This window comes from Gossypium hirsutum, chromosome A11 (assembly GCF_007990345.1).
Source record: "Gossypium hirsutum isolate 1008001.06 chromosome A11, Gossypium_hirsutum_v2.1, whole genome shotgun sequence".
NCBI classification, from domain to species: Eukaryota; Viridiplantae; Streptophyta; class Magnoliopsida; order Malvales; family Malvaceae; genus Gossypium; species Gossypium hirsutum.
Genome location: NC_053434.1, coordinates 22883 through 50567, shown reverse-complemented (window position 1 = coordinate 50567; position 27685 = coordinate 22883). Strand labels below are relative to the sequence as shown.

Here is a 27685-nt window from a genome sequence, read left to right as displayed (position 1 = left end):
GGAATTGAACTTTGTGTGATTTTTTAGTACAATAATTTACACGCTTCCGACCCTATTGGAACAACACCATGAACCTAAGAAGTTGTTGTTCCCAAATGGCTCCAAAGCTTTGGAGGCTTCTTCTTCAGAGGTTGGAGGTGGTCATGGTGATGATGGTGATGGCCATGGTGATGGCCATGATGATGTCGAGAAGTTGAGTAGTAGAGTAGTAGAGCAATCAATGCCTCTATCGTTCTTGGATTTGACACGTTTGCTGTATCTAAGTTGTTTACAATTGATCATGATTATTGGCATGTAAGTTATCTCCTAGGTTTTTCATTTTTTTTGCATTTTAATTTTATTTCCTTTGAGAAGGGTATTTTTGCTTGGTAGTAGTTTTCCTTGGTTTCACTTCTCTCTGTGCTAGAGTTGGTTAATCTCTTTCGTTCGTCATTTTATGATTTTAATCTTGAAAGTTGTTGAGGTGTTTATAACTTTCTAAACTAACCATGAAATCTGAAACATTGCTTGTAAAAGAAAAAGAGGGTCCTTATTTATGATTTGTGCTTTCCTGGAAATTTGAGGTTTTATGCAAATTAGCTTTCAAAAACCAAGTGAAAGCTAGAGTCCTTAAAATAAAATGAAGTGAAATCTAAATGCCTCTTTTCGACTTTGACCGGACACGTATGTTTAGATCGGGCCTTGTTGGATTTACTCTTCATGGATCCCTTTCTCATTATTATTACCAGTTTTGAGAGGTAATACTTGTGGTTAATAGTTATATGTTTTGCTGCTTTGAGTCATTTTTTTTCCATGGAGCACTGAAACACTTTGAGTTCCAGGCTCTGTTTCCTTTCGATGACTGGTGGGTGGTTCCAGCAAAAGTTATCTTTGATCAAACAGTTTGGGCTGCAATCTAGAACAGTATATATTATGTAGTTTTGGGGTTCTTGCGTTTTGAATCCTCGGCTAATATCTATAAAGAACTGAAGGTAATATTTTGGCCTATGCTGACTGTAAGAAGCTTTTCTTTTGTTTCTTTTGATGCATATTTTGGGTGTCAATGGTTGTGGTATGCATTGCAAACGATGTAGTCTACTCTACCCATGATTTTTGATATACTGGAATTCTATTTCATGCTTTATTTGTTAGAGCAGGATTTATCATATATGCTACTTTTTCTTTTACATTAATCACTGTCAATGTAAAATGTCTACCTCTTCTCCATAATGTATTGGAGGATTCAACCTTTCTTAACAGGTGTACCTTAAAATCAGCTTAGAAAAAATGTTGTGCGGAGAAAGAGAAATCTGTATATTTTAATTTAGTACTATAGATCATTGAGATATTGAAATGATCAAATGACTTTTATGTACTGTTCTACTTACTTGATGGTTAACTTAACCACTTGAATGTCAAATAATGCTCAAGAGCCTATTATTTGCCTATGCATTAGGGAATAAGAGGCATTTATTTTTAGTATATAATTAGTAAAAACCTGTCATCCTTCTTTAGGTCTTGAAGGTAGGCGTTATACTGCAAGTTGGGTAAGGGATATTGGTCTTGATCTTAGACCAAACGATCCTAAGAAGGATGATGGGGTTAAAGGTAAATCTAATGGAGATAAGAGTAGGAGTATAGAGATAGAACCTTCGACCTTGGAGGATATTGGTGAGGAACTTTACTTTGTGGTTTCTTATCTTGAAATGTTCAAATGTATAAGTTGTCTGTAATGAATCAAGAAGTATATAGCATGACTTGCAAAATATACGGCATATTATATGTGCAATAAACCGTTAGATTCGTGCTTGAGAAATCTTATGGAGGTCAAGGACTAAAGTCCCGTAATGCTTGAGTTCAGTTAGGTTTCATTTAAATTTCCCTTTTTAGTAGAACTTTTCTATTGGTAGCTTAGAAATTATTCTTTGATTTCTTTTTCCCCTTGCTGCTCAGAGTCATCTGTGACTGCAATTTGTTTTATTTTGTTGTTGGCACCTGTGTTCAAGTCTTATATTTTACACTTCCATTGGCATATTTTTGGTGAATCTCTTCTTCACCAGGCCAAAGTTCAGTTGTTGAGGAAGATATTAAATTTTCAACTAAAATTTTTTAGGCCAAACTTCTCTCTTCTCACCCTTTTCTCTCTCTTATTTTCTTGGTATTATAGTTTATGTTGTTGAATTTTACATTGTTTTCATGTTGTCTATGGAAATGATTTAATAGTGATTGTCGAAACCATCTTTCTTTTAAAAATTTTATATTTAATAAAAAAAATAGGGAATCGACTTTTTGAAAAACAAAAAAAATGGAGTCGCCACCGATCTTTTTGTTTAAGTGTGATCGGATCACCTAAGAATTTAGTTATTTTAATAAAACATTTTTTGATTTACTAAAACAACGATTTTGGTCTGCGAACTTTTGAGAAAACAGGTTCGGGAGTCGGTTATGCATGAGGAAGGATTAGCACCCTCACTATGCCCAAAATTGGTACCAAATCGATTAAATACTTGTCCTTATGTCTAAAATTAAAACTGTTTTTTGAAATGTGGTTCTTTTTTCAATAACATTTGAATAATCTGAGTTGGTTACCAAAAATCTTCTTGTTTCGAAGTCCGAAAATTTATAATTAGAAAATCACAAAAGGATGCTCAACTATTTAGTCCAACGAAAAATCGAAACCCAACATAGTAGGGCACGATTCCTCGAATTTCCAAACATTGACCATTGCCTCACCTCGGAAAATACGAGTGAAATTCCGAAGAGATATTCGATTATTTTGAGTAAATGGGAAATTGCAGCCCAGCACGATAGGGTACTATTCCCCGAATTGCCAAACATCGAATATCGCCTTCGTTTTAAAGGGTTTTTAGAAAACGTGAGTGAAATTTCAAAGGAATCTTCGATTGTTTTGGAAAAACGAGAAATCACAACCCAACACGTTAGAGCACGGTTCCCGAATTATCAAACATCGAGTATTGTATTCGTTTTGGAAGGTTTTTAATAAACACGAGTGAAAACCTAAAGGAATATTCGATTGTTTTGAACAAACGAGAAATCACAACCCAGCACGATAGGGCATGATTCTCGAATTATCAAACACCGAGTATTGCCTTCGTTTTAAAGAATTTTTAATAGTTGTGAAACTAACTTAAAACGCATTAATTTGACTTGAAATAAAATGGAATAATTATTTTTAAAGAGCTAAAACTTGTAAAACAATGTTTCGTAAACCAAAGGTAAAAATAAAAGCGTAGGGTAATATGTATGCATAAAATACAATGATGGATGAATGGAGATAATATATCTTATTTAATCGGCTAAAAATATATAATTAAATATGATTAATCTACAAAATAATGAATGAATAATATAACAATACGTTACAATAAACAAGACAAAACAATACACACGATAGTATGTCATAATAATATACAAAGCCTAATATGATATAATTAATACAAGACATAAAATGATAATTAAAAGAGACTATGGTATAAGACAAATTTACAAATAATGATGAACATGATATATGCATTGGTGAATTGATCAATTAGAAACCATTTGTAAAGATAAACTAGATATATACATACAATTATTAGAAAACGTATTATAGAACGAGTATTTTTAAAATCAAGGAATATACAAAAGGTGGAAAGTATTTATTGAAATATATACATGAAAATTTAAATAAATAAAAAATATACATTGTAAAATATAATCTTTAGAAATGCATGCGATGGGTTTATAAAAAATATATATGTATAAATAGATTTAAAGGTAATTATTTGTAAAGAATACACACTTTTAGTAATGTATCTAAGGTTAAATTAACTTCTTTATAAACTATATATAAAAAAAGGGACCGAATATGAGGATATGTATATATAAAAATATATGAAAATTTTTAAATGAATGATAAAACGATTTTAAGGATACATCAAGTTTTAAAATGAAAAATATGTAACAACACAAAACAAGTAGTATATATCTAAAATAAATAATTTATGAGAACCTTAGATTAATAATAAAATAATTTAAAAGTGAAGGATACGATAAATTTTAAATTAATATGGAAAAATGGCTAGAACTTAAATATGTACATATAGTGAAAGACAATTTAAATAATATGTAAAACGTAAAAGGTTCTAAACATATATATGTATAATAAGATGCGTTCTTGAGAAATAAATTATATACATAATGGGCTAAAAAAAACACGAACACAAATATACAAGTAGGTTTAAAAGGAATTATGTATGTAAAAGTAATGTAGAATTAATAATATATAGAATAAAAAACTAGTCTTGCCATGAACTATATATGCACAATATTATATGAATAAAATGAAGTAATATACAAAAAAAATTTAAAAAATATGATAAAAAGAAAATTTTAAAATAAAGACTTTATAAAAACAAGGGTAATATTATCATGCTAATTCAAAAAAGGTATGTATATACGCATATAGAAAATATTAAGTTGATTTAAAAAATGATAAACTATACAAATCAAATGGACTCAATTAAAATACAATTAAAATGAATGGGCTAGTTTATAACTAAAATAATCAAAAGAGGGCCAATGTGTGATGCGCGTCAATGTAAAAGGACTAGAACTGGAAATAACCCAAGTTCTAAAACGCAGAGCAGAGACACGGACTAAAGTGCAAATACGCGCAAATTACAGGGTTAATTCAAAAAATAAAGCGAAACAGATAAGGCGCGATTGAATGCGCACGCAACAATGGAGGACTTAATGCACAATTAACCCTCCAAGGCCAAAAGCGCGGGTCTCGTCCGAACGTGGGCTGGGTCATCGGGTCGGTGCTCTTAAACGGCGCCGTTTTGAAGCCATAGGAATTGGCCTAAAACGACGTCATTTCTTTCGTTTTATAGAAACCAAAATTTAAACAAACCCTAAACTAATTCTTGGCCATTTGAAAAGAAAACCAAACAGATCCTAAAGCCCCTTCCCTTCCCCTCTCATTCGGTCGAATCAAGAGGCGCCCTTGGACTGCCGTTTGGCCTCCATGTTTAGCCGCCGGTCATCACGCTAAAGCCTAATCCAGCTCCGTCCAACCACAAATCTAAGGCTACGCTCAAAGGTCTCAGAATCAACACCTAAACTCCGATTGCAACGAAGCCAGTGAGGATTCGAGGGAACCAAAAACGAAGGTAAGCTCCTTTTTTTCTTTCGAATATATGAACACAAAACCCAGATGAATGAAACTAAAAGAAATCCGAGATTTGAATCGGAAAATCACCTTGATTGTTTTTTTATATTTGATTGCTCTTTTTTTGTTGAATCTGTTCGTATCTTCAGTTACAATAAAAAGGAATGGCTTTATAGCCGAAATCAAAGGAAAATAATACAAAGAAATTCCTCCTATTGTTTTTCTCTTTGCTTCTATTTCTGTTGTCCTGCCGTCGTTTGTTTGTTTTTATTTGCAGGTACGGGGCGACGTGGAGGCACGAGGGTGGCGTACGGAGGCGTACGGAGGGTGGTACGGAGTGTACAGTGCTAAGGGGCTGGTTTGCGGCTCTGAGCGAATGGGGCTAGGGTTAGGGTTTCCAAGAATTTTCAAAAGATTAGGCCTATCGGGCTTTATTTTTTAGGTCTAGGTTAATATCAGTTTTGGGCTATGGATCATGTAACTGGGTTAAGGATTTGTTAATTGGGCTGATGAGTATTGGGCTAATGTAATAAAGAGACTTGGACTATTAACAATTTGGTTTAGATTAGTTGTTTTTTAATTGTTTGGGCTGGTTTGGGCTAATGGACTATTATTGATGGACTGTGGTTATTTATTTATTTATTTATTTTTAATTTTGGTTTTTGGTTGTTGGGCCCGGACGAATTTGGCCCATTATAGCTGCCCCTCTTTGCTCATTGTCGTATAACAAAAATAGAGCAAAGACTATAAAAGGGCCAAATTTGCCCGGTCTGGCTAAGTTTCAAAGTCTTGATCCTCATCTTCCCTAAAGGTATTCTGATGTCTTCAGGAGTGTCAAGTTGGCTATCTTCAACTTGCTTCTTGAAAACTCGGGAACACCAATCTGTTATTTTCGATCTGCTCTCTACCAATACAGAGATGCCAAATCTGCTATCTTCGATCTGCCCTCTGACAATTACAGAGACGCCAAATCTGCTATCTTCGATCTGCTCTCCGCCGCTACAGAGACGCTAAATCTGTTATCTTCGATCTGCTCTCCGCCGCTACAGAGACGCCAAATCTGTTATCTTCGATCTGCCCTCTGACAATACAGAGATGCCAAATCAGCTATTGTAATACCCCCTACCCGTATTCATTACCGGAAAAGGGTACGAGGTATTACCGGAGTTTATGATTTTTTTTATATTCAATATAGCCCTTTTATAAATATCTAACCTTCCCTGCAATATTAAATCGAGACCAATCCACTTCAACCAAACTAACTCAACATATTTTCAAGATAAATTCATGCATATTTATAAGATAACGTCATCACATACCCAAAACCAGGTTTGTTAACCATACTAATGGCTAACTTTATATTCATTTCACGTTAACAATTACTTTATTAGCTTATACATGCCATTGATTTCCAAAATAAAGTTTCTTTATATACCGAAATCCTGAGGTTGATAGTGTGATGTGTCTCCGATCAAATCCGACCTCCGAGCTCTTAACACTACAAAATAAGGAAAAAGAAAATAGGGTAAGCACTTCGTGCTTAGTAAGCTCATGTAACAAGAATTATACTTACCTAATATTTTCAATACAATACAATAAACATTCATATATCCATTCAATGCATTATTACCCTAATATGCACAAACTTAACATTCAAGTTAGTACAATAATTTCCATGTACCAATAATATATACCATGATTGATGAGCTCATCAATATCATAATTTCCATTTCCTTGTTATTTTTTTCCATATTTATCTCGTTGAATTTATCAGAATTTCGATGGATTTTCAGAAGTACACTTTTAGTGTACAATTCCGGGCCCGTCAATTCATATTCATGTGCGCACATTTCCATTTTAGAGAGCACACTCTCGCGAACCTCAACCTTGCAGCGGGATTACCAGTCCAGGCTAAATCCCCTGCAATATAAACTCATATAGTATTGTCGGGATTACCAGTCCAGGCTAAATCCCCTGCAACGACAATTTGTAATGACCCAAAATTCACGGGCATCGGAAAAGTACATTAACAGGCCTCCGTCTTAGTAAATCGAGTTCGAAATAATTACTAGAAATATTTATGAGTTTAGCTATGTGTTTAATTAGGTTTAAATTAGGTGAATTTAGCTTAATTAAGAGTAATTAGGAAAAATGACTAAATTGAATAAAGGATGAAAGTTAAATTGTAGATTAAAAGAAAATGAAGAGGACCAAAATGGCAATTATGCCATTTGTCCTAAGTGAGGCGGCATAAGTATAAAAATCTGAGATTTTTATGTGTTAAAATATATATTAAATTATTATTATTAAAAGTAAAGTAAATAAAAAGGAAAGAAACAAAAGAATAAAAAGAAGGAAGGAAACAAAATAGCAGAAACGAAACAGAGAAGAAACAGGGGAGAAAGAAAGAAAGAAAAGAAAAAGGGAAAATAGGGTTTTAAAGGTTCCAAGTTAATTTGGTAAGTCAATTTAGCCCCTTTTCTTATGATTTTTGAGTTTTTGAAATCCTAGAGATAAATAGTACTTGTTTTAAGTAGAAATTTTAAAAGTCATTAGATTTTTAAGTTTGGTTCATGTTGAATAAAATGATGGAATTAGGGGTTTATTTGATAGAAATTTTGATTAGAATTGAATAAAGGATTGAATCGTAAACTAAGTTATAAGTTTTGAGTTTTAGGGATTAAATGGAAATAAATTCAAAATTATGAAAATATGCTGGAAATTTAATAGTTAAGTATGAGTTTGGACAAAATTTGAATAGAAATAAAGTATGAATTAAGATAGAAAAGTAAGTGAATTTAGTTAGGATTAAATTGAAATTAAAGTAAATCAACATTTTGTACTAAGACTATTTTGGACAGCAGCAGTAGTCTAAGTTTTAAAAATCATCAGAAATTGTAGAAATTGAATTAGAGGATGAATAAAATATGGAATTAAAGCTTATTAAGTCTAGTTTCTTATAGAAGAAACGATATAAGCATTTGAATTGTAAATTATGAGATATAATGAGTTTTGTGAGACAAGGTCAGAATAAATTCGGATTCCGCTGTTCTGACTTTGGAAAATCACCAAAAATTGAAGAAAAATAATTAGAGGCTTAAAGTTATATGTTTAGAATCCTTAATGAGTCTATTTTCAGGATAAATCAATGGGAATATTATCCGAGTTCTGTACTGTGATATAATTAATTTTTAGTGAAGAATGGTCGGAACTATTTGACAGCAGAACGGGGGCAAATTTAAAGAATAAACTGTACTTATTGGCTTAACCAAAAATTCTAAAAATTTTATGGTAAGAAGATATGTGAGTCTAGTTTTAGCAAAAATTAGTGGATCTTAATTTGGAGTTTCCTAGCTCAAGATATAAATGATTTAGTAACAATGACTCAAGTAGACAGCTTTGAATGAACATATAAGTAAATAGTGGAATTATGTGTATAAAAATGGTTAAATTTGCATGTTTAGACTCATGGATTAAATTGAATTGTGTTATATTGATGATTATAAATTATTATTATTTTCGTAGTTAACAAAGAACCCAAGACATCGGCGCACAAAGGAAAGGAGAAAGCTATCGAGGATTAAAACGAGAAATTCACGGTTTGTATTACTATAATTCAAATTACTTTTTATTAAATGCTTTATATCAATTCTATATTTAATAAGTGAATTATAAGGTAAGTATTGATATTTGAGTTGAATGAGAATTGAATTGAATGGTGAATGTGTATGTATAATTGAATTGTAAATTGATTTGAATGTGAAAATTTTAATTGAAAAGTAATCTTGGAATGGAAATGGAAATGAAAGTGAATTGAGAATTGAAATACCCTATTAACTAGTCGGGCTAAGTCGGATATAATTGGCATGCCATAGGATATGGAAGTGTACGGGATTTGCCGGCTTTATCGATCAGGCACTTTATGTGTCGTATCAGGCACCTCGTGTGTCGTATCAGGCACCTCGTGTGTCGTTTTAGGCACTTTATGTGTCGTATACTGATCAGGTACTATGTACCATTTTAGGCACAATGTGCCATACTGGTGTGTTGGGTTGGAATCCGTGTATCCGTCAAAGTCCGGATTTTGTTAATAGGGTGAATATCTAAAATGAGAAATTTAAAATAAATTGATTGATTATATTAGTGAAATATTGAAAGAAACGAAAAAGTTGAATAGTGGATTGAAATTGAGATTGAAAATGAAAGCATGAACTTAATGTTCATGTAGTGATTGAAATTGTTACATGTAATATGTGATGGAAACTGAAGAATAGATAAAAATTGTATCGTTATTATTAATTAATGAAAGTTTAAGAATGAATTGATATTTGTGAAATTAGATAGTTACATGTTTGGTAATTAAAATTCTTTATTGCTATTATAATTTGAATTATGGTAATACCACTGAGTACGGAATACTCAGCGTGCGGTTGTTTCCGTGCGCAGGTTAATAGGAGTCTAGTACCCCGGTCCAGCATCTGAACGATCTCGACTCCAGCAAATTTTGGGTGATGTTTTCTTTCTTAATTGAAAGTGGCATGTACTAGGTGTTGTATAAGTTATATAGATATGCTTGTAATGTTAGTTGTAAGAAAGGTATACCATATTTTGTTATTAGTTTGATAAAATGGTAAATATTATATTATATAATTTGGTATAAGTTGGAATGAAAAATGAATGAAGTTATTAGTTAATTTGGATTAATATTATGAATGTTATAATAATTGTAAAACATCCATAAGTTGTCTGATATATCCGGTAATGCCTCGTAGCCTTGTTCCGGCGACGGTTTGGGGTTAGGGGGTGTTACACAATTACTCTAATGAGCTTGGATCTGAATTACCAGTCCAGGCTAAATTCAGACCCTAATTCGGATTACCCGTCTGGGCTAAATCCATTTTACACATATTCTTCGGGAGGGCTATATCAGGATAGGATCACCCGTCCGGGCTATATCCTTTTTACCGTCAATTCCTTTTCAGAAATCCATCGAATTTTCCTTTCATTCAAACGGAATTTCTTCCCATTTTATCAAATATATCAATGTTTCATTAATTTTCATACAATGAAAATTCAACTCATATTCACATCAATAATATACAATCTCAAGCAATTTAAGAATATAATTCAAGTTACACGAACTTACCTTGATACTTGTTTGTAAACAAAAAAAATCTACTAATCCCGAAATTTTTTCTTTCCTCTATCTAGCTTCGTATTTGAATCTTCTGGATCTAAATAAATAAATTTAATTATCAATTTAATACATTTCATGTTCACATGCAACATTCTCTATAATTCAACTATTATTATTTATAGTTTATTCAAATCTGTCTATTTGAGTCATAGTTACTAAATTATTTATAAATTGAGCTACGGAACTCAAAATTAAGATCCGTTAATTTTATCTGAAACTAGACTCATATATATTCCTACCATAAAATTTTCAGAATTTTTGGTTTAGCCAATAAGTACAGTTTATTCTTTAAAGTCACCCCTGTTCTGCTGTCTGGCAGTTCTGACCATTCTTCACTAAAAATTAATTATCTCTTCATAAAGGATTCAAATGATATTATTGTTTGTTTCTATTAAAAATAGACTCATTCAGAATTTTATACATATAAATTTAAGCTCCTAATTATTTTTATTCAATTTTTTATGATTTTTCAAAGTCAGAACAAGGGAACCCGAATTCATTCTGACCTTGTCTCACAAAATTCATTATATCTCAAAATTTACAAATTCATTGCCTACACTATTTCTTCTATAAGAAACTAGACTCAATAAGCTTTAATTCCATATTTCTTTTATCTTCTAATTCGATTTATACAATTTATGGTGATTTTTTAAATTTAGTCTACTGCTACTGTCCAAACTGTTTTTGTGCAAGCTGTTTATTACCATTTTTCCCCTAAGCTTTTAATAAATGATAATTTCGTCCCTACTTAATTAGCCTCTCAATTGAGATGATTTTTCTCAATTAAAATTTTATCCTATCACCTTAAACTAATTTACAACCTTTAGGAATCATAATTTCAGCAATAGACTTTAATTACAAGCATTTTTAAAATTAGGTCCTAAAAATAAATTTCTATTGAAATTACCTAATAAAATCATCTCATAAACAAATTAAAGCTTTAATTTCATTCTATTTCATCATAAACTTACAGCACTCAACCATGGTGACTTTTAATTTCATCCATGAAATCAAAAACTAATGAATTTAATCGTAGGACCTAGTTGTAAAAGTCTTAGAAACACAAAAATTACAAGATAAAGGCAAGGATTAACTCACTTGGTACAAAAATTATGAAATAATAGCTTAGAGAACCCTCCTATGGCGTTTTTAGCTGCTGGAACGGAAAAGAAATGAAGAGAAATCTAGATATTTCCTATTTAGTCCTAGTTTAATTTAGTTAATTTTGTAATATTCCAATTTTGCCCTTAATTTATCGTTTTTCCTGCTGATTTCATGCCTTGCTGTCCAGCCATAATAAATTTTGGGTCTAATTTCCTTTTAAATCCTTTCTCATTAGAATCTTAAGCTATTTAATCATTCTAGCAACTTTTACACCTATTACAATTTAGTTCTTTTCATTTAATTGACTACCCAAACATTAAAATTTCCTAACGAAATTTTAATACCACATTACTAACATTTCATAAATATTTATAAAATTATTTTTGACTCGGTTTTACGAGATAGAGGTCCCGATACCTTGTTTTTACCTAATTTCTTCAATAATTTCTTTTTCTAACTAACCACTAAATCGATAAAATTTTTTTCTATCAATATTTTTATACGATTTTCCTATCATATCAATTTTCATGCAAATAGATTGAAATAAATTTCTCTTTAAATCGGATTTGTGGTTACGAAACCACTGTTCCGATAACTTTGAATTTAGGCCATTACAACTCTCCCCCCCTTTAAGGATTTTCGTCCTCGAAAATCTTACCAGTAAAGAGATTTGGGTATTTTTTTCTCATTGCCTCCTCCGGTTCCCATGTCACTTCCTCAATCCCGTGCTTTTGCCACAATACTTTCACCAAATTTATCTTTTTATTTCTAAGCTCTTTTGTCTCCCGTGCCAATATCTTGACCGGTTCTTCACTGTAAGTCATATCCGGTTGAATCTCCACTTCTGTCGGAGAAATAACATGTGAAGGATCTGACCGATATCGTCGTAACATAGATACATGAAAAACATTATGAATTCTATCAAGTTCCGGTGGTAATGCCAATCGATAAGCGACCGGTCCAATTCTTTCTATGATTTCATATGGCCCGATAAATCTTGGACTCAATTTACCCTTTCGACCGAATCGGAGGACTTTCTTCCAAAGAGACACTTTTAGGAATACTTTGTCACCGACTCGAAATTCAATCTCTTTTCGTTTAAGGTCGGCATATAATTTAGTGGTTAGTCAATGGTATGGCGGCTGAAACTAGCAGACGTAGATGAGATGGCTCTGGGAGAAGGCTTGTAAACTGTTCTTCTTCTATCTCTTCTCTTCAATGATTTTCTTGGTGGATCGCTGGAGGCTTCGACATGTAATCTGGCAGCTTTGAAAGGTTCCGAGGTGAAGTGCCTAGGCTTGGAATTGTGGTGTGTTTGTGATGTGGGAGGTTTCTTTTGGTTGTTGTGATGTGTTCGGGTTTTGTTCATGTCTTTGAGCTTGTAAAACCAAGCATTTGTTATCATATCTGAGAACCTGAACCTGTAATTACCCATCTGAGACTTGGATAATACAACTCTTTCTTTGTCACTTCACCACACTACTTGGACAATGGACACCCCTCTAATTCTCTGCATCTTTCACACTTGCTTTCTGCTTTCTTTCCTCTCTATTTAATACTAAAGCCTTTTTCTGCCCTCAAGCATAATTTAATAATGATAATAATAATAAGCTTACAGCTATCCAAAGGGTACAAAAATAGTCTGCCCAATTATTATGCCTCTCTTTGTGCCCGTTTATAATTTATTCACATTGGAATTTTTTTTAAGAAAAAGTAATTTATCCCTTGAGACAACCAAAGTTTACATTCAGAGAAGAGACACCCTTAATTCTTAGCGGTACAAAGCAAAGGAACGAACCTAAGCCTCCTTTCTAAAATATAGTGGCAAGTGAAAACAATGCCTACCTCAATGTACTCAAAACTAAATTACAAGAAGTCTATTAGGATCTTCTTCTTTTTTTGGATAAATGTGCTTTTATTTACCCAGTAAGCAGAATTTTGCTACGAAAATTATAAAGAAAAACTAATGTTTACAAATATCTATCCTATACATTTGGAATTCCCCATGCTGTACGAAGCCTTCTATTATTTGATCACTCATTCACATTAACCCCCATATGCCTCATTCTCATTATCTCCTTTATTGTTCCTATAATTTCTTGCACAGTGTTCCTCAAATTCATGAATTGTATACAGTTTTTCTCCTTTCATATCAGGTAAAGATGTGCACTCCATGCCAGTCTCAAAATAACAGTAATAAGCGCCCTTCACAAATTCATTGAAAAAAACTTAGATTAATCTTTAACTAGAAAATCAGGCCCCATATATTAAAAAGAAAAAATAAAACTAGGAATGGTTATGTCTCCATCTCCCATAAATCTTAATCTAATAATGTTTATTAATAGGAAAAATAATATAATAGAGAAAATACAAGAATTTTCTTAATTAAATAAAACGGAAATTTTCTAGGTTCTTGGCAAATTCACATCAAACTTCCAAGTCATTTTCGAATGTCTCCTTGACACTTTTTTTGCTCAGATCATGAAATAATTTTAGTTAAATCTTTCAATTCCCTTCAAATCGGTTTATTATAATCTCAAAACAAAGGTCCGTAGTTCAAGTTATAACCAAAATATTGAAGTTGCGCTATGTTGAAAGTCCTAAACGCACAAAATTTTGTCAAAAATAAACTTTAAGGTCACTTTTTTCCAATTATTCCCTAAATAAAATATAAATATAAATAATAGAGAAATATCACAAATAAATAGAGAAATTACGCACTTATCACAACACAATTCAAAGCAATTTGTTTCAATAAATTGCCAACTTCCAATTGACACTTAGTAGGCCATTTCAAAAACTTGCCTCAACAGTCTTCCCCTTAGCTAATCAGGAAGCTAATCGTCAGAACAACTATAGCTCCCCCTCTTCACAAGCCTTATTCTAACATATTTAACTTAAAGCATAATTAAGTGAATCAACCATTAATGTTTCTTTTCTAGAATTTACATCAATAATCAAAATACTATAATTATATCTAAGTAGGTTGTGGAGAAGTAAATATGCACCAAAGCAAAGTGAACCAAATACCAATAATATTCATAAAATTTTCACTTTTACAAAAAAAAGAATGAAAAAAAAAAGCAGCAAAACAACTCCCATTAGTAGGCGTAGCAAAATAAAACTTAGCATCAACATCACTCCTACCTTTTCCGAACCAATGTCGTGACTTCAAGGGTGAAATGTAGTGACTTTGAAAACAAAGATTTGATGTCGCTACCTCAAATAGGGAACGTCCCGACACCAAAGGCAGGCTTGCAATTCTTGCATTCTGCTCCCTATGTTGCGACATCGAACTTCCCGTTTTGCAACACAACGACAAGCATTGAGTTCCTACACCTTTGAATGGTGTCATGCACACTCACTAAGTATGTTAGCTCACCTTTAGGCTTCATTCAGTCCCTAAGGTCATAGAAAAACTCAAAATATAATTTTTTATTGAATTTAAAGCTTAGATAGAAAACTTAACTAAAACACAATAAAAATGTTTGTATTCAAGCTCCTTTAAGTTAAGTGCGAAACTAGTTTTAATTTGCAACACTGAATTACGGTAGATCAGTTTCAGCCTGCCATATAGAACAATATAGTTGATTTTTATGACCTAAAAAGAAAAAAAATTCACAATATAAGGGTTCATTCCAATTCCTCAAGTCATCATATCATGCAATTTGGGTACATGAAGCTTGCTAAACTTCTTAAGATCAAAAAGTTCAAATTGAATTTAACACGATAAAAAACTAGGTATAAACTAGGCGATTTCCCAACCTTCACATACAAACATAACCTTAACCCAGAAATACAACATTGAAATTCACATTAGGGATGACCATTTACATATCAAAAGACTCGATATACATGCTACAATATTAGATGCCAAAATGAGCATATTTCTACCGTCTTGATGATAGTGTGATATCTAAACTAATCCTGCTTTGAGAGTTCTGAAGAATAAGAATCTATATGTAAAGAAAACAAAAATAGATAAGCATTTAATGCTTAGTAAGTTTAAATGGAATTTATAACACTTACCTTGATTATAGGTGAACAAATTAACTAACAAAAGATTATGCATACATCTAGCTAGAACATGACACATAATGTCACAAACAAAGTGAGCATAAGAAACATAGGTATCCATATGTATTAAACATTATAAACATGACCCAATTCATCTCCAAATTGTACCAATTCAAATAAGTTCATCACAATTTCATAAACTTTCATCAAACTACTAATCCTTGCCATTACAAATTTAACCACATACCTTTATAGTTTATCAAATTTGATTTTTTTTTCATTTTTCGATTTCAAGATTCAATTTTAGCATTTCTTCCAATGAAATCCTAGTAAAACTGACTCAAACTTGCGGGTGAACTACACCACACCAAGATAGCTCGTATGAGCATAAACTACACTGCACCAGAGCACTAAAGTGCAAAGCCCATAGGCATCAAATGTATATACACATACAAATACATCCATCCACCACACCAAGATCTTCGAAGAGATAATGAACACTCGATGATTCAAAGCAAATGTTAGATCCCAAAATAACACATAATCTCCACATCGTCAACTAACCTGTACACAAGCACCTATCTGAACCTATTGGCATGACAACTGTATCCTGACCCTTCACCAAGTTCACATCGGCATCAATTTTTCATATTTGTATAAACATGAGCTATGATTATCACATATCAACTTTTGAAATTCATCGATCAAGTCTAAACATGAATTACACATACAATTCATGATACATTTAATTTTCTTGTCATTCTTCTAGTTAGCAATCAATAGATATAACATCATTCCCTTATCACAACTTATCTCAATTCATTTATGTTCTTAGTCAAGTATGCTAATTTCTACCAAAACCTTAATAGAAGTTCAAATATAGATAAAATGAAAATAAACACAAGCATACCTATTTAACAACAAAGGCTAGTAAGTTCCATAAGAACTTACCTTTCAAAACACAAAATAAGTAGATTTCTAATGGACTATTCCACAATTTTAACCTTTTCTCTACAAGCTCCACTTTTATTCAATTCTTATTATACACAACAATATATATACACACCAAATCAATAATATATATTAGCACACAATATTCATTAAACGGCTCACCAAAAAAGATTCCATGTGATGAATGATCCTATCTAATCTCCTTTTTTAATACACTCTTATTTTTTATTTTATTCAATTTAGCCCCTGAACTCAAGATAAGCATGTTTTTCGATTCCTAGCTTCGGATTAAAATTCGATTTCACTTTCTTTCATTAGGAACCCTATACTTTTTATTCTTAGCATAATTTCATAAAAAATATCGTTTATTCAATTTAGCCCCTAATTTACAAAGTTAACAAACAAGCTTATATAACTTTACAATTTAGTTCTTATCATGATCTAAACTTAACAACTATCAAATTCAAGCCTAATTCATAAATTTATCAACAATGACAACTTGCTAAAAACTCAAAAATTGAACAATTTGATACATGGGCTAGCTAAATCAAACTCTCATAATTATAAATATATAAAAATTATAAGAAAAGAGCTTAGTTTCTTACCAAATTAATGGTCGAATACGAAAGGGACTTGGAAGCTTTTATTGGCTTTTCATTTATGGTGGTGGATGGTGGTATAGTGAAGAAGATCATGAAAATTCCACTATCATATTTATACCTAATTAGTCTTTAATTAATCTAGTTTAATTGACTAAATTAAACTTTAATCATGTTAATAATATTACTAATTAATCTAAGTGGAATCTAACATACTCATCCATTAACTCATGCCAAAAATTGATTTAATTGTAATTTTGGTCCCTGGATAATTGTTATTTAAGTCCTTAAATCTTTTATTAATTTAAATTCAATAGTGATTAGACTTTTACAAATTAGTCCCTAAACTTTAATCAATTAAATTCTCGGTTAAATTACTTCTATTTAACATTTATACACTCAATTTACAAAAAATAAAATTTTAAAATCACATTTTTCGATACTACTGAAAATCAAGATGCTGCAGTACTTACTGCATGCTATGTCTTACTTAGGTAAAAGAGAAACTTTCGACTACTGATGATGAATATGAAAAGCTAGAGGACACTTGCACTTTTGGTGTATGTCACAGGTAGCCATTTGATGTCATTTGTTCACCAGTACGAACATCTTTCTCAGTTGTTACTAGTATTTCTAATGAAGAGACAGCTGAAGGAACCAATATAAGTATTGTTGAGAAGGAATGTCGGATTCAGAAGCAATTTTCAGCTTTTGTAGCAACCAATGGAGATCAACAATCATGGAGGAAAAGAGAAAACCATTGACCCTTGAAGTTACAGTTTTGAAAGATCATGTCCCTAATTTGGATGTCACTCATAAACATGAGGTTATTGACTTATTAACCCTGAATATTTTTTATTGTACCAAAAGAAAAAAAACCCTCAATATTTTTCAAAGCTATTATATATATTATTTATTACTATATTTGAAATTGAAAAATTTAAAATTGAAACCCTCCATTGAACACGTTTAAACCTTCAAGCTCTTGATTATTATATCATCCACGATACCAATGATACTAATTCGAACTCGACTGTTTCCCTTATAAATAACCTTTTAATATTACTCGCATGCTCATAAATGAGTCCAATTTATTAAAAAGAAATTTATTAAAAAGTTAGAAGCTTTATAAAGAACAAAACATAACTTATGTCGCTATCATGTTAAGCAAACTTTCAAATCATACACCTAATATATTTTACAATAAAGAAAAAACATTAAAGATTACAACACCAAAACAAATGCATCAAGACATGAGATATGACGATGCCGTTTTAATTTTTACCTGTTTTATTCTCTAAACTAGAATGCTTGACCATCCAGGACCCCCTTTTTTCACATGTACAATTGAAGAACACTACAAAATATGGACAAAATATGATGTAAGCTAGTAGTTCTCTCTTACCTACAGCAGAAGACATAGACATGAGTCAAAATATTAAGTTATAGGATTCGAAAAACCATTGCTCTGAGGATAACACGCTTATCTTCATGTGGGATCCGCTCGAAAGTTGGTTTGATAGAAACCATGTTCCAGCGATGGATTTTACTCCCTTTTATCCTCTTCAGATTCATCTTCCTCATCGGAGATAGCAGCATTTCCATTCTTTTGCTCCTGCTTGACTAAACTCACATAGCCGTTCGATTGCCCCCTAGTTAGAGATTGAGCTGTTGTTCCAATAGGGTCGGAAGCGTGTAAATTATTGTACTAAAAAATCACACAAAGTTCAATTCCCAGGGAAGAGAGGTGGATCACATGGATCTCTTAAATACCAAGTCTTTCCTTAGACAGAATATCCCTTCTATAGTAATTTAATAGCACAATTAAATACTACTATTATACCCTCAAATATTGAAAGAAAAATAGGATAAGAAAGAACACAAGAGATTTAACGAGGTTCGGTAAATTATACCTACGTCCTCGGGCACTAACACCAGATGATAACTTTACTATCTCCAAAGTATTACAAACAAATAGAATTCCTTAAGAATTCTCAAATGGGAGAAGAGAGAAAACTAAGAGAGAAAGATTGGTTAGGATGAATTGAAATGAGAAATGAGAAGGCCTATTTATAGTTGAGGTTTAAGGACCAAACAATAAATAGCCCATTATCTCAAGGACCAAAAAAAAATTATCCCATGCCACTTTTTCAAAGTCAACTTTAGGGTGCTAAACTTGCACCACTTTGTATTGTTTGCCATTAATGTTGTCTCCCATTAATGTTAACAATCTCCACCTTGAAGATTTGATTAGGATAATCACATCTTCACACACTTCCTTCAACTCCCCAAATTCGATAAAGCTATCTTTTGTAGTGCCTACAAATGCACTCTCGAGCGCCATACACCTGAAGGTGCTCAAATTCTCAGGATGTTAATCAAGTTCAAACAATGATTAAACTTGATTGTTGTTACCACCTTGGTCATCATATCTGCGGAATTATCTGCTGTCGGAATCTTCTGAAGTAGAATTTTTCCTTTTTCAAAGACTTCCCGCACAAAGTGATATCTTACGTCGATATGCTTGGTTCTTGAATGATAGACTTGATTTTTCGCTAAATGAATAGTGCTCTGACTGTCACAATATAAACTTATGTGACTTTGAACAACTCCTAAGTCTTTCAACAATCCATTAAGCCAAATAGCCTCCTTAACAGCTTCTGTAACTGCCATATATTCTGCCTCTGTAGTAGACACAGCTACTGTAGACTGTAAGGTAGACTTCCAACTCACTGGGGCTTTCGCAAGAGTAAACAGATACCCCGTAGTTGAACGACGTTTATCTAAATCACCAGCAAAGTCGGAATCAACATATCCAACTACAAACTGACCAAGTGCTTCATCCTGTTCAAAAATTAAACCAACATCTACGGTTTTTCGAAGATACCGTAGAATCCATTTCACAGCTTGCCAATGTCCTTTTCCAGGATCATGCATATACCTGCTCACAACTCCAACAGCTTGTGAAATGTCAGGCCTCGTACACACCATCGCATACATCAAACTCCCAACTGCATTAGCATATGGGACTTTCGCCATATATTCTCTTTCATCTTCAGTCTTCGGAGATAATTGAGCACTAAGTTTCAAATGAGAAGCAAGTGGGGTACTTACATGTTTTGTGTTTTCATTTACACCAAAACATTGTAATACCTTTTTCAGATATTGCTTCTGATTCAAACAAAGCTTGCCTCTCGGTCTATCTCTACTTATCTCCATGCCGAGAATCTTCTTGGCCTCACCTAGATCTTTCATCTCGAACTCTTGATTCAACTGAGCCTTCAGCTTATCTATCTCATTTTGGCTCTTCGAAGCGATTAACATATCATCAACATACAAGAGTAGATAAATGAAAGATCCGTCATGCAGCTTCTGCAAATATACACAATTGTCATATTTGCTTCTTGTGTACTTCTGCCTTCTCATAAAGCTATCAAATCGCTTGTACCACTGCCTCGGGGATTGCTTCAATCCATATAGCGATTTGTTCAGCTTACAAACCCAATTTCTACCACCAGCATCTGTGTATCCTTCGGGCTGAGTCATATAGATCTCCTCTTCTAACTCACCATGCAAGAAAGCTGTCTTAACATCAAGTTGAGCTAGCTCCAAATTCAACTGTGCTACCAAGGCCAACAAAATTCTAATGGAGGAATGCTTCACAACAGGGGAAAATACATCATTGTAGTCAATTCCCTCCTTCTGAGCGTAGCCTTTAGCTACCAATCTTGCCTTGTAGCGAATATCCTTCTTGCTAGGAGATCCATCTTTCTTTGCGAATACCCACTTGCATTCGATTGCCCTTTTACCTTTCGGTAATTGCGCCAACTCCCAAGTATTGTTCTTCCGGAGAGACTGCATTTCTTCATCCATGGCGCTTTTCCATTTATCACTTTCTAAGCTTTGCATTGCTTCTTGATAAGTGATAGGAATATCATCAACAACGGGAAGGGCGTAGGCCACCATATCAGTAAATCGAGCAGGTTTACGAATTTCTCTCCGTGGCCTTGCAACTGCAACTGGTTCTGGTGTACTTAGTGGTTCTTGGGTCAGAACCTCTTCAACCTCTAATTCCTCCATTGTGGCTGGAGAATTAGACTTATTAACTGGGCAAATCCCCACCTGCTCAAACTCCACCTGTTTTGGAGTACACTTCACCTACTGTGGAGTATTGCTCGTCTGAATATCTTTATCTGCTACCTTTTTCAATGTGGCAGATTCATCAAAGGTAACATCTCTGCTACAGATCATTTTCTTTATGCTTAAGCACCAAAGACGAAATCCCTTCACTCCAGAAGTGATTCCCATAAAGAGAGCTTTCTTTGCCCTCGGATCTAACTTTGACTCCTTCACATGGTAATATGCAGTGGTTCCAAACACATGTAAGGAATCATAATCTGTAGCCGGTTTTCCAGACCATACCTCCATAGGAGTTTTTCTTTCTAATGCAGATGATGGCAAACGATTAACAAGATGGCCAGCGTATGTCACAGCCTCAGCCCAAAATTGCTTGCCTAACCCAGCATTGGACAACATACATCGAACTTTCTCCAGCAATGTTCGATTCATACGCTCTGCCACTCCATTCTGTTGTGGTGTATCCCTAACTGTGAAGTGTCGAACAATACCATACTCTTGGCACACATCGAAGAACGGATCACTTTTATATTCCCCTCCATTGTCCGTCCTAAGCCGCTTGATTTTCTTGCCAGTCTGGTTTTCGATCATAGTTTTCCATTTAAGAAAAACTCCAAGCACTTCATCTTTAGTTTTCATGGTATACACCCAAACTCTTCTGGAAAAGTCATCAACAAAAGTAACAAAGTAGTGTTTTCCTCCCAACGAAGGTGTTTTGGAAGGCCCCCACACATCTGAGTGAATATATTCCAAAATACCTTTTGTATTATGGATAGCAGTGCCGAATTTCACTCTCTTTTGCTTTCCCAGAACACAGTGCTCACAAAATTTTAATTTGCAAGCCTTTGCACCTTTCAACAATCCTTGCTTTGCCAGAATTTGCAAGGATTTTTCGCTGGCATGTCCCAACTTCATATGCCACAACTGCATTGAGTCCAAGTCTTTGTTACCGAAAGCTGCAGCGACTGCTCCAATAACTGTACTACCTTGGTAGTAATACAAGTTATTTTTCCTGATGCCCTTCAATATCACAAGTGCGCCAGATGTCACTTTCAAAACCCCATCTCTCATAGTAACAACTGAACCATTGGATTCCAAGGCTCCCAATGAGATGAGATTTTTTTTCAAACTGGGCACGTACCGAACATCAGTCAGAACTCTGGTTGATCCATCTTTATTCTTTAATTGGATTGAACCTATCCCAACAGTTTTACAGGCATTGTCATTGCCCATATAAACAACTCCTCCATTTAGTTCTACTAAATCAGAGAACCACTCCCGGTTAGGGGACATATGATAGGTACAACCCGAATCCAATATCCACCCATCTGAATGGAACGACGATGATGATGCAACCAGTGATAGTTCAGAGTCACTAGTATCATGCTTAGCAACACAAGCATCTACAGCAGCTTTTCCCTTATTCTTCAGCTTTGGACAATTTTTCTTCCAGTGGCCTTTCTCATGACAAAAAGCACATTCATCTTTCCCGAGTCTGGACTTTGACTTTGATCTCCCCTTTTGAGTTTTCTTCCGAGTGTATGAACGACCTCGGACTACTAAAGCTTCTGTATCTCTGATTGAGTTTTTCTGTTTGTTCTTCTTTCTCTGTTCATAACTGTATAAGGCCGCACAGACTTCGCTCAGAGATATATCACTCCTGCCATAAAGTAGAGTAGTTTCTAGGAACTCAAACTCCTCAGGAAGTGACCCCAACAGCATCAAAGCCAAATCTTCATCTTTGAATGTCTCATCCATATTCAACAAATCAGTGACTAACTGATTAAATTTGGTGATGTGATCATTCATTGTGGTACTTGGGACGTATGTGAAGCGAAACAGTCTTTTCTTCAAGTGGAGCTTATTTTGACTGTTTTTCTTCAAAATTTTTTCTTCAAGTGCCACCCACAACTTATTTGCAGAAGTCTCCTTTGAAAAAGCATACCTCTGCTCTCGAGAAAGGCATGATCGAATTGTGCCACATGCCAACCGATTGATCGCCTTCCAATCTTTCTCCTGTACATCATCTGGTTTCTCTTCATCAATGGCAATGTCTAGACCCTGCTGAAAAAGGGCATCTAGAACCTCACTTTGCCACATACCAAAATGGCCCGTGCCATCAAAGATCTCCACGGCCAATCTTGTATTTGTAATTGTTGGTCTTGTCCACATGGACGATGTTGAAGCTCCTACACCGACCGTTTTCTCCATAATCTTTCAATATACCTAAGGAAATCTTTTCTGATGTGGAAGATCAGTTCAAACTGCAACCACAGAGCATACTACGATTAACCTTCGGCTCTTGATACCACTTGTTGTTCCAATAGGGTCGGAAGCGTGTAAATTATTGTACTAAAAAATCACACAAAGTTCAATTCCCAGGGAAGAGAGGTGGATCACATGGATCTCTTAAATACCAAGTCTTTCCTTAGACAGAATATCCCTTCTATAGTAATTTAATAGCACAATTAAATACTACTATTATACCCTCAAATATTGAAAGAAAAATAGGACAAGAAAGAACACAAGAGATTTAACGAGGTTCGGTAAATTATACCTACGTCCTCGGGCACTAACACCAGATGATAACTTTACTATCTCCAAAGTATTACAAACAAATAGAATTCCTTAAGAATTCTCAAATGGGAGAAGAGAGAAAACTAAGAGAGAAAGATTGGTTGGGATGAATTGAAATGAGAAATGAGAAGGCCTATTTATAGTTGAGGTTTAAGGACCAAACAATAAATAGCCCATTATCTCAAGGACCAAAAAAAAATTATCCCATGCCACTTTTTCAAAGTCAACTTTAGGGTGCTAAACTTGCACCACTTTGTATTGTTTGCCATTAATGTTGTCTCCCATTAATGTTAACATGAGCTTCTTCATCATCGAATTCCTCTCCCACATCTTCCGAGTATGCATATCTGACAATTAGTGGTATAAGTAATGAAAACACATTAATTAAAGCTATAAGATACCCCTCAAAAAAATATAACCATGAGAAGCCTATTTATAGGGGGAATTCCTGCCAATGAATGTAGATTCTAACAATCAAAATATGGCGCCACAAGGTGGACTTGCTTCAGGTGAATGAACTCGTCTACAGCAGGTCAAAAGCTCAGGTGACATACCCTTTAAGCATTTCTAAGGTTATGGTCGTTAAACTGGCTCGAAAGAACTTTTTATAGGAATAAGACGCACCGTTGGGAGCTTTGAGATGGTGCCCAAAGGTAGCAAATAACACAGAGTAGTGCAAACGAAAGTATGTCCCAGAAAGCTGTGATGATCCAAGCACTTTGCCACCTCTCATTGAATGGATCAGTTGCTTTGAAGTATATCTGTAATACCGAACGAATCAGATCGACCATTCTCGAAAATTCCAACCAAGAAAGAAATTGAAATCTAGACAAAACATACCTCATAAGTTATCCATGCAACAGAAGCAATCACTGCCACAGCTAATGCATTTGAGAATTTCCTATAGATGTCCAACTTCACTGATATTCTCTTTGCCTGGATGAAAGAAGCGTGGTTATCGTAAAGGAGAAATGTAACATTTCCCATCATTAAATCTGAAAGAAGAGAAATACAAGATACCTGTAACTGCTCTAGTGTTTTGGAAAGAGATGTAAAGATCCACAATATCAAAAATGCATCAAGGAATGCATCGGGAAGGCCTAGGAAGAGTCTTGCTCTTCCTGATACATAATTGATGGTCCCTACGTGCTCGGTAATGTCAAGCAATTCAGATGCCACAAAATAAGTAAAACCTCATGTATTGGGAGAACCAAATGGCACTAAGCAACAAATAAGCAATTGCCATGTACACATAGAACGTCATCAATGGAGCCATTCTTCCAGGCAAATAACCATCAGGATTCTTCCATACCGTCTTTCCACTCATTACTGTTCCCTTGAGTTTCGGATCACATGCAATAAAAAACAAATTATGCATCCCCTTCTTCACCAGGCCAAGGTTCAGTTGTTAAGGAAGATATTAAGTTATTGTTTATCTCCTAGCAATCTTAGTTATCTGGGTTTCATTGTCTAGAGCCATTACAGTGACGATCGTACCGTTATCTTATGCTACCTAGGTACCTTTTTTTCTTCTCTTTGGTATCACTCTGAAGAATGATAGCATGATGTGCCATCTGCCAACATTCGATTTTCTGAACATCTTAATATATATTTCTTTAATTGATTTTAGAAAGAAAATTTTTAACTCATGATAATTTTCTACTTATTCTGTCATCATTTACCTTGTTGGTACAGTTTCTCTTTTTCAACTAAAATTTTTTAGGCCAAATTTCTCTCGTCTCACCCTTATTTCTCTCTTATTTTCCTGGTATTATAGTTTATCTTGTTGAATTTTACATTGTTTTGATGTTGTCTATGGAAATGATTTAATAGCAATTGCTGCAAGAGGAGGGATAGAGACTTTGAGGCCTGCTTTACAGAGGTTATACATGACAAGGGCTTCTGCATATAGAGATGCTCTTAAGAGTTTCATAGAAGGATATCAAGAAGGTATCTAGCAGGTCATGGAGAAAAAGGAAGATTCTTCTAAAGCACAGCAAGATGGCAATACTGATAGCAATTCAACTTGATGGCTGATAAGTGCATAATCGGAGATGCATGTGAGTACTTCTCTAGCATACCTATTTTAGATACAAGTTTAGAGATTTGGTGGAACTTGGTTGGCATGAAATCACAAGAATGATACATGTCCTGAGAATTTTCCTGTATTGAGAAAGTGAGCTTTAGAAACTGCAGATATAATGGGTATCTCCATTGACAATGGTGATGCTCTTTTCCTATTTATATACATATATATATATTAATGAATTCGGGTCTTCCTGGCATTCTAGGTGATAGTTTATTCTTTATGGAACTTTGGATAAGTGGTAAATATTTTTGTATTGGGGAGTAAATTTTGGTACAGAAATTGCATATTAGTCCAACATCATCTGTGTATTCAATTGAATGTGTTTTCCGTCTTTGAAATACGACAGTCTGTTGCTGTCATGCTTCGTAGTCTCAAAATTATCTCAGTTTTATGGAATCTTGCGTAGGACTCATTTATGATGCATATTTTATCCCATTATATTTCTGTTTGTCTAATTGATAATAGAAAGATTTAAGGATGGTTGTTTTTTTTTTCTTTGATTCTTCTGTGTTGGTTTGCAAAAGAAGGAATGTTTTACGATTTTTCACTCCTTCAACAGAGAGGACTTCGAGAGGACTGGAATAAGCACTTTAATCACTGTGGGAGTCCGAGATATTCAGGGTGAGGGATTTCCCGATCAGTTTTCTGGGTTGGCTGACTCTGTATTTCTGGACCTACCGCAACCTTGGCTAGCCATTCCTTCAGCTTGAAACATGTTGACACAAGATGGAACTCTGTGTTCCTTCTCACCATGCATCGAACAAGTACAACGTTCTTGTGAATCTCTTATATCTGACTTTACAGGTAACATATTAGAACCAAGTTATCCTATCTTGTTCAAGCAGTTTTTCTTTTAAAGCATCATGAGCTTTGCTTGTAATATGTACAGATATATGGACGTTTGAAATACTGCTCCGCATGTATGAAATCCGTGAATGGAAAATGGATCACTCGAAGGTCAATGATAGGATTTTTAACTTCTTTTTCTTTTTTTTTTTTAATTTTCTCTTCCTCCCTTTCTTTAATACGCAGATTCTATCTGGGTCTCTTTCCATTTTTTTCCTTGATTTTTTTTTTTTAGCTTTTGTATAACCACGTGCCAAAAAAACACACTTGTTACAGCAGGATATTGACATCCCACCCTTCATAGGATTGTAATTTCAGGTATGATTTTCACTTCGACTAATTTTTTCTTTTCACGTCTTTTTTAGTTTCAGACCTATGCTTCTCTTCTTTTATTTCTGTGGGTATTGTGGTTTTCATCTTTAGAACAAGTTTTCATCTCTGTTTTAGTTTAAGGACATTTTCTTACAAATCTTTCAGTCCTATTTATGAGATTTTATAGCGAAGATATGTTCTATCAACTATACGAGTATCTACCCTAAAACCCAAACTGATTAGCAGAAAATAAATGGAAACATTTTCTTGTTCCTTTCCCTTTTATTCTCTTGATTTTCCCTTTTTCAACAAGTAAAAACATTATTTAATATGTATCACAATATTTTTATAAACATTTTAATTAATTGTTTTGCAACCACTTTATATTAAATGATAAATCAGGTCTAATATTCTGAGCAAAGAGGCTTTTTAATGAAAATGTGTTTTATAGAGCACGTTTTTAGCTGACGTGGCTGAAAGCGTATTGGCGTAGGCTGTTATTGGAGTATTTAAGGGGAACACTTATAAGCCATGTGTCCTTGTTTTATTGGTGGGCTTGTTATTCAAAGGGGTGCAGTATTAGGGTGGCTATGTGATTTGATGTAACGAGGATAAAGAGTAGTGACAACAGAGTGGTTTAGCTTGGCTTGTCGTGGCCTTGGGCAGAAGGTGGTGATTGGTGGGGTTGTCCCAATTGTTGAGGT

General features: G+C 34.0%; 1 pseudogene; it reads right to left on the bottom strand.

Moving 5' to 3' along the window:
• Positions 1 to 18183: 18183 nt before the first annotated feature.
• LOC107923853 (transmembrane protein 87A-like) lies at positions 18184 to 25112 on the bottom strand (annotated as a pseudogene).
• Positions 25113 to 27685: the final 2573 nt, after the last annotated feature.